We start from the raw sequence: 12,549 nt of genomic DNA, 5'->3' as shown, positions 1-12,549 counted from the left end.
GTGACTTCTCTATGGCTTGTAACAGTCAGGTAGGTATAACCAGTTATGCTCCATGGACCAGAATCCTCTAGATCAGGAATTTGTGTCAGAGACAAAGGCACATGCATATGGACTGGACATCAGGTTAGCCAATAGCCTCTCAGGAGTGCTCCATATTGGATGACAGTGGACCCAACTCATAAATGCTGGTGGCCAGGTAAGCACAGAGAAGGGAAATAATATAACGTGAATATAGGCAAAATTCTAAATAACTTTAAATGATTGTTCCTGAAGAAAGAAAGATTCTTTTTTGGGCAAGTCCCTATTCCCAAATAATATTGCAGAGCCCAAAAAAGCTTGTATGGCCTCCCTACCCAATTTATGAATTCTCAGCAACAAATAATATAGACTTTTGGGGGTGTGACCACAGAATTGCGTTGCACTTGACAATGGGAATATTCATAATGTCTAATTCATTAAGTGACAATTTTTTATACTTCATGGTATGAATAAAAAATGAATATAATGTTTTGTATTTTCAAGGATTTTATAACCTAGTAGGAAGATGAAGTAAAAAAATAACTCCCAAATAAGGCAGAATGTGATAGTTTCTGTCCATGAATATAGGCAAAGTAACATGGGAGCATAAAGGAAGATGAAATTAATTGCTGTGAGAACATGGGAGTAGTGGAGGTTGGGGAGTGAGTGTTGGGAAAACTAATCATTCCATGTTCATTGTTTGTCTTTTCACTAAGCCACCTTGCCCTGAAGACTAAATAACACTGAGTTGGATAATGCATGGGTGGGATTTTGAAACCTGGAGATGTGGGTTGAACAGAGACAATGGAAGAAAAGTACAAGGATAGGAAAATTCAGAACTTGTTCAGGAAATGAAGAGTGGTTTAATTTATCTGGAACAGAACAAGGTAATGAGCAAGGTAAAGTGGACCACAGCCACCAACCCTTGGAAGAATATAAATGCCAAACTGTAGAGTTTAGTTGTTTTTTTTTTTTTAAATCTATCTATATATTATCTATCTATCTATCATCTATCTATTAGCAAGGAACTGCATGACCAGGGCCATATTTAGGAACATTTTCTTCAAAAACTTATGATTACAGAAGAAAGTGACTGGGGATAAGTAATGCAGTCACAGTATTTCTGCAGCAGCGTAAGGAGAGATAATGAGGACTGGAACTAGCAGCGTGGCACTGGGCATGGAAAGAGGAGGTTGGAGATAAAAGATGATTTGCTTTCCATGGAGCTCTGGGTGGCTGTGGAAGGCTGGGTATGATCCCAGGTTTTGGCCCTAGATGACTATGTAGCTGTGATAGCATTTTGGTGGAAGCTGAATAGCTTCTGTGATAAAACACCTCTCCCAACCGACTACCTGGGCTCAAATTCTTAGATCTTAGACGATTTACCTGGCTGGTCTGTGCCTCAGTTTCTTTCTCTGTTTGTAAGATAAGAATGATAATAATTGTTCTTTCTTTCTAAGATTGTTGATAGTATAAATAAGATGATAGATGGAAAGTCCTGCAGCCTTCTCAATGGGGTTCTGTCAAAGAATGAAACCCTAACACCATGATGCGTCCCTTTTAATGAATTGACTTCTCTTTTCTGGATCTTGAACAGTGTCAGCATGTAACACACACTATGGGGAACCACAGGGCATCTTAGGAAGAAGTTAGGAGAGACTTATTATGACTTTCAGGCATGGGTTAGATGATCTTGAGAACAATTCAATGAACTTGAGTTCTGTTCTGACAGGAAGTAGAAGCAATTTCACAGTTGATTATCCCAATAATCTTTATTGCAAAGGCAGGATGAACAAAGCATGGATAGAATCGTTTTGGGAGAAGAAATGATAGTTGTTCAGGTTAGCTGGATCAGGGGAAACTTGGTCATTTTTGTGGTTGCAGAGTGTCTTTATTTTAATTTCTGTCACACATGATTATAGAGTGGGTTTGTCATGGAGAGTCCTTACCAAATGTTGATAATTCACAGCAGAGGAGACTCACAACCTAGTTGGTAACAACAGTTATAAGTAGTCAGGGCTGCTGTTTTTTTCTTTTTCTTATTGCTTCGTGTGAATAGGTTCGATTTTTTTCTTTGAAATGAGTAGAAATAGAATTATCAAAGCAAGGGTTTGAGTAATTTATGGTTTTGGATACAAATTTCCAATTTGCTTTCCAGGAGCGTGTATCAATGTACTCTTCTGCTAACAGTGTATAATAGCGGGCTAAATGTTGGATGGTTTCCAGAAAGCCAGTCCCTTGGGTGGTTGGGGTGATTTGTTCGAATGACCCAAACCTTTGGGGCACCTGGGTGGCTCAGTTGGTTAAGTATCCAACTCTTGATTTCAGCTCAGGTCATGATCTCGGTGTTGTGAGATCAAGCACCTTGTCAGGCTATGCACTCAGCATGGAGTCTGCTTAAGATTCTCTCTCCCTCTCTACCCCACCCCCTGCTTGCACTCACTGTTTCTTTTTCTAAATAAATAAATAAAATCTTAAAAAAAAAAACAAAACAGCAACGAATGACCCAAACCTTTGAGCTTTTCGTGGTTCTACTTAGCTCGTTCTCTTTCATTAGGTTTTACTGCTGAATTTGCTGGTCACATAAGGAAGAGTCATTCATATTCATTCCTTCCCACTATTCTTCCCTTCTTCCTCCAGACTCTTTGCTTCCTGTTGATTGAGATCAACAATACCAGCCAACTCTGGGAACCACTTTTTTCTTGTTACCCAATCCTGGCCATTTTGTTGTCCTCATATCACTAATCGGGAATTGCTATCGTTCGTTCCTTCAAGTCATGTTTCCTTCAGGTTAAATGGACAGCCAGATGTCACTAACCAAAATTCTGTCTTCCATTGTCTTTCTGGACTTTCCAGTGTCCTGCTAGATACTGCCAGTCTTCTTTCAGAAGAATCTCCTCTTGCTGGTGCTAGCCTATGTATGCCAGGTTACCTGTAAACAAACTCGAAATGACTCTGAAGTATTTTTGACCATGACACTCAGTGAGAAATACTGAAAATTTATATCATGAACAAAAATGCATAAATCTATGTTCACATATACACATACCAGTTTCTATAAATCATTTCACACCCATAACTGTATAATTAGAACTAAAGTTTCACACAAAAATTTCTTTACTACATGGCCTGTGTTTGGATATTTGCTATTCTAGTCTCTTCTATTTAGATAAAAAGCTTGTCATGATACTCTAAATTCATGTTTTAGCTTCTTACTGATAAAGTAGTGTCTCCTTGGTTAGGGGAGGTGAATGGTAACATAAAAAATCTGTTCCTGCATTCCTACATTTTTTCCATCTTAGAATTTCTTCCTTTTTTTTGGACCAAGAAATTTCAGTTTGATTGGTACGGCTCAGCTCTGATTCCAGGTATTCATTACTCACCCTCAGCTACCTTAGCTAGAATACTGAATTCAGAATCTCTGGTAAATTCAACCATAACCGTAAATTCAGCTTCTGTCCTCCTTAATTGGATATTATCAGCATCCATTTTCATGAATACAATCCCATATTTTTTTTCCCAAAGCTTGGAAATTATTTTATCCTTCTTTTTGACACTTAAATGTTTTAATTTTAATTTAGTAAATGAGCATTGTTAAATTACAAGTATATATATATATATATATATATATATATATATATATATGATGGTAACAACTTTAATTCTCTGTATCAAGGAGCAGTTTACTTGGTGATAATATTTAAAATATATGACCATGACACAAAATAATGGATTTACTCTCAAATGGAATGGAGATGTCATTTTAAATGCTATTCCACATTATAACTCCAGTAGACAATGACAGGTGTAATGGTCTAAGGGGATATTATCAAGGGATGGTGTTTACATTGAAAATTTCCATCTTGAATACCACCAGAAGAAGAATTAGATGTATACTAGTCTTCTTCCTACCCATTGCAAGAATATTCTCAAGAGAAAGCTTATAGATGTATTTTTAATGTTGTGGTATTAATACTGTGAACCATAGCATGTTTCTGTTTGAAATTAGTCACCCATTTGGCAATTATCTTATTAATTTTAAGTCTGTACCTCCTTCTGGACTCTGAGGAATGGGAGGTTAGGGCCGGAGGAGAACTGGACCACCTGGGCAAGGTTAGAGTCTCAGGGAAAGAGGAGGTCTACCTTTAAGGATGAGAGAAACCATTGTTATTAGAAAAGGAAGGAGGCTTTCTTTCAGTTGCTAAACTATTCTTCCAGGGATCTGTAGCCCCTAGCTCATAGGTCTTTCCATTTCAATTCCATTTATTAGCATCCAGCACTTTCCTTATCTCCAGGATACTGCTAAGGCTCTGATATTGACTTCACTGACATTTCTCCACTGTGAAAAATTTGGGTTTTGTTTTGTTTATCTCGGTCTTGCAGCTAAAACAGATGAGATTCTTTTAGCTTTGTTAAGAGGTTGTCCCTTCATCCCCTGCTATCCCGTCAGTACTACACAAAGTGGTAACTTTCCCCCAAGATGGATAGAAATGTTCAACATTAAAAGATAAATACCAACTGTCCATATACTATGGATAATTTTCTAGCTTGTCCTGTACCTTTAAGTATAATTTTCATCATTTTTGATGTATAGAGTTTTTAAATTTAAGCTAACAAATTCATAGATATTCCCTTTGTATTTTTTTCATTCAAGTAGTTATTTTAATTATTATTTTTTTAATTTCCATCTTTCAACTGAAAATCTTATGGCCTTTTAAAGTTAATTTTTATGAAAATTTTACTTAGTCTAAAAATGTTAACAAGTGCTATATAATTGTAAGGAACAGTAGTCTTCTGCCCCACCCTTACATTAATTTTCATTTTTTATAGTCAAACATTTAAAAATCTTTTAGCTGTATTCATCTTCAAATATTTGCCCGTGTATCTTCCCATATTATATCTCCATGTTAGCTTATACTGTTATTTTTTTGCTTTCTCAAATTTTCCTATCACCCACTGACTTTCCTCTTTGGAAGATGAGGGTTTAGCTTTCTTACATCACAATCACAATATATTCTGATGCTTCCTTCTTCTCCGTAGATTCTCTCTTTCTTCATTTTTCCTGTTGTCATAATTTCTGTAATAGCCTTTAAAATTTTTATTTTTTAATTTTTTAAAATAAATACTGTTTACTTTACCTAACTATTGTAATATGAGTTACAGGTGACAATGTACTATACCTACATTTCCTTTTCTTTTTTCTTTTAGAGAGAGAGTGTGAATGGGGGGAGTGAGGGGCAGAGGGAGAGGGGAAGAATCTTAAGCAGACTCCCTCCAAGTTGAGTGGGAAACCTGACGTGGGGCTCGATCTTGACTTGGAGATCATGACCTCAGCAGAAATTAAGAGTTGCATGCTAACAGACTGAGGCACCCCGGTGGCTGCTACATTTCCTTTCTTGTAAAACTCTTTGTTTCTCCTGGAGTTACTGTTTCACCTTTTTATTTGCTTTTCTTTGTACTCATTAGTAATTAAGCTTCAAATTTTATGAAAAAATTCCTCATAACATGGCCAAGAACTTCAGATAAATTACCAGTTGCCTTTTCTTTTCTCTTGGCTACATCTTACCTGGGACTCTGCAACCTTTTATTCAAAATTGGGATGATACTTTCCAAATCTGCCTATTAGTTGTTGTACTGAGACCTCCTTACATCTGGGACCTCCTTTCTCTATATTGCTGTGCTGAATCTTCTATTTTTTAAATCTCAGGGATTACTTTACAATTTGGATAATAACATATTTAGGTTGAGCTATATTGATAATTATTAAGTAGTGGAATGAAATGATCTACAAATACAGTAGTCCCTTTGCCCATAGGGGATGTGTTTCCAGACCCCCAGTGAATATCTGAAACTGCTAATAGTTCTGAACCCTATATATATTGTGTTTTTCCTATACATGTTTTTCCCCCATGATAAAATTTAATTTATAAATTAGGCACAGTAAGAGATTAATGACAACAAATAACAGAATAGAACAATTGTAACAACACACTGAAATAAAAGTTATGTAAATGTGGAATTCTCTCTCTCTCTCTCTCTCTCTCTCAGATCTTACTGTACTGTACTCACCCATCTTCTTATGGTGATGTGCGATGGTAAAACGCTATGTAAAGAGATGAAGTGAGATGAATGATCTAAGTAAGCATTGTGACATAACATTAGGCTACTATTGACCTTCTGATGCTACATCAGCAGAAGGGTCATCTATTTTCATGATGTTTGACTATGGATAACTGAAACCATGGCAAGTGAAACCACGGATAAGTAGGGGGGACTATTGTAATCCAGCTCATGAGTTGACTGGGTGGAACAAGAGGGTGTGTAGGGAGACCAGTTAGAATACCATTGCAGCTGCTGGGTATTTACCCCAAAGATACAAATGTAGGGATCCGAAGGGGTACGTGCACCCCGATGTTTATAGCAGCAATGTCCACAATAGCCAAACTGTGGAAAGAGCCAAGATGTCCATCGACAGATGAATGGATAAAGAAGAGGTGGTATATATACACAATGGAATATTATGCAGCCATCAAAAGGAATGAGATCTTGCCATTTGCAACGACGTGGATGGAACTGGAGGGTGTTATGCTTAGTGAAATAAGTCAATCAGAGAAAGACATGTATCATATGACCTCACTGATATGAGGAATGCTTAATCTCAGGAACAAACTGAGGTTTGCTGGAGTGGTCGGGGGTGGGAGGGATGGGGTGGCTGGGTGATAGACAGTGGGTAGGGTATGGGCTACGGTGAGCGCTGTGAATTGTGTAAGACTGTTGAATCACAGACCTGTACCTCTGAAACAAATAACGCAACATATTTTAAGAAAAAAGAAAAAGAAGAAGATAGCAGGAGAGGAAGAATGAAGGGGAGTAAGTCAGAGGGGGAGACGAACCAGGAGAGATGATGGACTCTGAAAAACAAACTGAGGTTTCTAGAGGGGAGGAGGTTAGGGGGATGGGTTAGCCTGGTGATGGGTATTAAAGAGGGCACATTCTGCGTGGAGCACTGGGTGTTATGAACAAACAATGAATCATGGAACACTACACCAAAACAAATGATGTAATATATGGTGATTAACATAACAATAAAAAATTAAAAAAAAAAAAAAAAGAATACCATTGCAGTTGCCCAGCTAAGAGACGATGGATGGTCTGGACCAGAGTGTGGCAGTAGAGACGGGAGAAGAGAAAATGTTTCAAACAATTACAAAGTAAATGATGTGGATTTATGATTTTTAGCAGAAGTGACAGAAACCAACCGAAACTAGAAGAACAAGCCTAATTATAAGATTATGGGGATGCCTCCAAGGAAATGAAGTATATAGCTGAGACTTAGAAAGTGCCTGGAACCGAGAAATGGAAAGTCTTAGGAAACTCATGCAGTAACTTGTTTTTATTCCTCATTTCTGTTTCTAAATTTTCACTGCCTTCTCTATCTATGCACACTGGCTTAATCTACTCCATGTATATACGGTGGAAGATGGCCATAGCACATTGCCTACATTTGTACATCTCTTCTGTTCAAAAGAAAGCATTAAAAAACCGTGTTTTTAATGTTTTAGTTTCAATTCTAATTCTTCAAGAGTGTGAACCAGGTTGGTCCACTTTGAATCTTTTTAAGTGGATTCAGGGAGAAGCTTTATGGTTATAAAATTCTGAGTGCCCACCATATTGAATGGGGCTAAGGTTAGGGTTAAAAATCTAATGATTTGGGGGGCACCTGGGTGGCTCAGTTGGTTGAGCCTCCAACTCTTGGTTTCAGCTTGGGTCATGATCTCAGGGTTGTGGGGTTGGGTGTCTGTATCAGGCTCTGTGCTCAGCACAGAGGCTGCTTGAGATTCTCTCCCTTTTCTTCTCCCTCCCCCTCTGTCCCTCTCACCATGAGCATACTCTCGTTCTCTAAAATAAATAAATAAAATCTTGACAAAAAAAATCTAATGATTTTTATTTCTTTATGAAGAGGTAGATGGGGTAATTCTTGGGAGTAAGAGAAGATGGTAGAGTCAAAAATTTCAAGAGACTGTTTGAGGGTTGAAATTATAATTGCAGAAAGAAAGACTGAGTAGAGAGACTTGGTATGACCCTAGGTAACATTGAGAGCCCAGCTGGGATGAACAAACTTCAATTTATGGTGGTACTAATCTGCAAATTGACAGAGGCACAAGGAGTTTAGGTATTAGACAGTGATGGACCATACATATTAAGTATGAGAACATATAGGAAGAGAGGAGACTCATGAGGAGAGACAAAATAGACAAAGCAGCATGTGTTAAGGCCCTGAGGCAGGAGAGATTTGGTATCTCTTGAGGCACCATGAGAAGTCTAGACTGCGAACACTCTTTGCAGGCTGGAGTCACAAGATGGCTTTTCTCCATCATTCAGCAGAGTAACTCTAGTGTCCAACCTAGTACCTCTTTGTAGTAGGTGCTCAATAAATATTTGTCGAATCAATCTAAACTTATCTCTATACAGCAATTTTCCTTCAAATTTTCTGTCCTCTAGATGGCACCCTTCCATAATTTACAAAGGTAATTCAGGCTTTCATTTATTTTTATATTGGAAAAATTACTTAAATATTTTGGGTCTCTGTTTCCTCATAGGTATAATAAAACCCCCCTCCCCCATTTCATAGGTACTTGTGAGGTTTCAGTTGAGTAAAACATATAAAGTGCTTACTTTTAGATTTGGTAATCAATCAATACTTATTACCTAATGTAATTATTATTTTTGTTGTTGTTATGGGTATTATTTCAGCCTGTGAGATTATTTGTGTTCCTGCCATTGTCTTGTACAAAAATCTTTCAATTTTTACTGGACTTTTCTAAGTTGAAGGACACCAAACACCGTTTCCCATCTTAATTATATCCTGAGTTTTCCTTTGAGACCCTAGCCTTTCCTAATTCTGAGTCCAAGTGTTGGGTTTTTTTGTTTGTTTGTTTGGTTTGTTTTGTTTTTTTTGAGTCCAAGTGTTTTGAGTGAGATGTCTACTCCCACTTACAGGGTAGCAACCCTGGAGACTTAATGTCAATGCCTGTATTCTGTATTTCATCCCCCCGACCATAGGGATTTGGGGAGGCCAGCCAGAGCCAATGAAATGTGCGATAATTTGGGATTTTGTCTCTCCTGTGTGGAAACCCTGAGAAGAGATCATCACTTTTCCCCACAATCCTAAGAGGTGAGGTCGTGAGGTCGTTATCTGTGAAACCATGGCTGTTAGAAGGACAGCTGAGAGGGTCCTCAAGGAGAGCCTGAGGGTCAAACAAAGAACAGAACAGAGAGAGGCTTAAGAATGAAGTTCTAGGTGATATTTTTTTAAGTCCCTGGTTTCAATCCTGCCTGAAACTAGTTGTATTTCTGATCTTTTGCAATATGCGAGCTAATACATTTCATGTAATTTAAGTCAGGATTTTGTTACTTGCAACATATAATCTTAACTTACACATAATTTTTATTGAGAATGCAATCTGTCCACTTTGTATCAAATATATACTGACAGAAATAGAATATCCTTTTAATAATCTTTATCTAAAAATTCCATTAGTATAATAATCAATGGATGTTATGCCACTAAGTAGTCCACAGCTTAATTTTTTCCAGTATAAATCAAACTCTAGGACAATGTGGTCTTTTGAAAATCAGTAACTCTTTTAATAATTATGCTGTGGTTCTCAGGGGCTATCACTGGGTAAAGATATTCCTACACACAAATTAGTTTTTCTTTTATGGTTTATTTCACTTTTTAATGTAAACAAGAACATTACTGTCCACTTACTATAAAGCTGAATTCACCTTTTTGCTATTTAAATCCATTATTTAATTTCTATTTTTCCATTATATCCAAATTTTGAGAGACCATGGTTTTTATTACTCACAGAGGGAACATTTGAAGTGGAAGGAATTTTGGAATCAGACAGAACTGGGTTCCAATCTCAGCTCTGCTACTTGCTAGCTCAGTGAGTTTGAACTAGTTATTTAACTCTGAGCCTCAACCGTTTGTTTTTCAAATTGGGAGTGATAACAGAAACGTTCAGAGAGAGCGATGTAGTGAGGAATACTGAGAGAGCACACGTAAAACTTCTATTGTACTAATTATGATACCTAAAGTCTTATAACAAGTGTTATTGCCCTTTTTCTAATTAGTACATTTAGCTTTGTGTCCAAAAATTTTAGTGAGAAGTCATGCCAAACAGATATATTGTTCTGTGAATTAAAAGTATTAAATGTTTTTCTTTATTTACCAGTTTCTAAATGCTCAGTGAGAAACTAATGTGTATTTAGATTACATCTTGTTCATTGCTAATTTGATGTCAGGTTTACGAATTACTTGAAGTAGTGTGTCTGTGGAGGATGATAGGAATACCCATATTTCTTAGCACAGTATACATTTAGAATTATGGGGAGCTTAGGAAGCCATTAAATCCCTCTCTTATCATAATGTCCATACATCAGTTTTTCTGTATATTATTCCAGTTCCACTGGAGAATTTTGGCTTCATGTTTTTTCATTTATTTTTCAACTTTATATTATTTGGTGTTGCTAGCTGTGTAGCTCATAATAAGGAAATTGGAAAAATATGTGTGCAATCATGCTACAAACTGAGACCCATGCATTTAATATGAGCTGGGAGAGATGTAGCTCCCCCTTTGTTTTATTCATATTATTGAAACACTCTCAACATTTGGATCTCAAGTCCAAAGGAAGAGTTTTGTTCTTCATAGTGTTTTTTGTACAAATGTCTTGAATGGTTTTCATGTGAAATAAATTTTGCTTTCCCCTGGGCCTCAGTTCTAACTCTGACAATCAGAAATCATTTTAAAATCTCCCAATTACATACCCTGCTCAATGGTCTAATGACCATGACCATTTCATGCCAATTGGATCCTTCCTCGCTTCCCAGCTGGAGACTGAGCTGGAGTAGCTAAGGAACCTTCTTAAACAGAGGGATAAACATATCCAAGTTTAAATTTGTCCGAATACTAGTATAATTACACGAATGACTTAGCTATCCTTTTTTATTGCTCAAGATGAATTCAGGAGGGAGAAATAAGCTCCTGAAAGTTAATGAAGACAGAAGTCAGAGAACAAGAAAGTATCACCAGAGATGTCTCCTTTTATGTAATGATACAATTTACGACCAAGACGCAAGATGGTATGATGGTCAGAAGCAAGGGCTCTGTTGCTGCTGGGTGGGAACCCAGGTCCGCCACTTACTAAGCGTGCAATGTTGAGAAGGGAGCCTCCCCGTGTGCTTCTATGAAATGGAGATGAAAAACAGGACCTATCTCATGGATTCTCGGGAGAAGAGGTAAAGGTAAATTAAATAAATGCACTTAGAACAGTACCTGGCATGTTGTAAATGCTCAACAAATGTTCCTTTTGGTTATTATTGTATTTCTAGATATTTAATTTAATAATACTTTACAGAAATTTCATATAAATAAATAAATAAATAAATAAATACTGACTAAATAAAAATAAACGTAATTTTAGGATTCCAGGAAATTTGATCATGTGGAAATCAGTGAGAAGATATTTATATTAATTTACATTAGTTGAAATGATGTAGATCATGTAAATTTTACAGAAATCTTCAGAAATTTCTTCATACGCATAAAAAATAGCACTTTACAAACAGACCCTAAAGGAAAAAAAGGGATGAAAGCATTTTGACTCCCAAGCGATGTTTCTGTTATTCTTTTGGAAGCGGAATCCTATTGCCTCTTTGAGGTATTACAATTCTCCCCTTATCTCCTTTCTTAACCAAAATTATTGAAAGAATCCTCTCTACTTGAGCTTGCAATTTATTACCTGCAGTTTTCTCCTGGCCCCAGCTAACCTCACTTTGCTGTTCCTCTGCAGCTGTCTTTTCCAAAAGCCATTGGAAAACCTGAAACTTCTAAAACTCAGCAATCCTTTTCAGTCTTTATCGATGGATGCTTCAAAGCATAAGGCCATGTTTGCTTTTCTTTCTTTCTTTCTTTCTTTCTTTCTTTCTTTCTTTCTTTCTTTCTTTCTTTCTTTCTTTCTTTCTTTCTTTCTTTCTTTCTTTCTCGAAACTCTTCTCTTCCCTTGTCTTTCTTATGCCTATTTCCCTCCTCCATCTCTATGCACTTCTTAATTTTCTCAAATACCTATTTTTGTAGCAATTTTGTCAATTTATTATATTCCTTAGGATTTGTATCTCAGACATATCACTATTAGACTCTCCTGGGTTGATTTGACCCATGCCAATAATTTCTGGTTACCACCCAAATTGTCCCAATTTATATTTCTCAATTTCCGTTTCAGTTGTTTATATGTCTGTCTCGTAGATACCGTGGTGCCCCATAAAGATTTCAAGGTCACTGTGACCTCAACTAAAACAAGTATTTTTCTTCCCACTCTGAAAGTTGCTTCTACATTAATCCCTGTTTAGATGAATGATTCTACCATCAACATGCTTATCTAAGTTAGAAACCTTGAAAGCAGACTAGATTGTTTCCTTCACATTTTCCGGTATTTTCCCTTGGTCCCCAAGGCAAATTGAATTTA

The 12,549-nt window shown here is 36.9% G+C and overlaps 1 long non-coding RNA gene across 1 annotated transcript; it reads right to left on the bottom strand.

Moving 5' to 3' along the window:
- Positions 1–1,794: 1,794 nt before the first annotated feature.
- Positions 1,795–6,120, bottom strand: LOC118356933. Its single transcript, XR_004820046.1, has 3 exons — positions 6,088–6,120; positions 2,531–2,950; positions 1,795–2,004 (listed from the first exon to the last, which is right to left on the bottom strand). It is a non-coding gene; the product is annotated as an uncharacterized LOC118356933 (long non-coding RNA).
- Positions 6,121–12,549: the final 6,429 nt, after the last annotated feature.

This window comes from Zalophus californianus, chromosome 4 (genome assembly GCF_009762305.2).
Source record: "Zalophus californianus isolate mZalCal1 chromosome 4, mZalCal1.pri.v2, whole genome shotgun sequence".
Lineage (NCBI taxonomy): Eukaryota > Metazoa > Chordata > Mammalia > Carnivora > Otariidae > Zalophus > Zalophus californianus.
The sequence above is the reverse complement of the archived record's forward strand: the minus strand, read 5'-3'. Positions and strand labels throughout refer to the sequence as shown.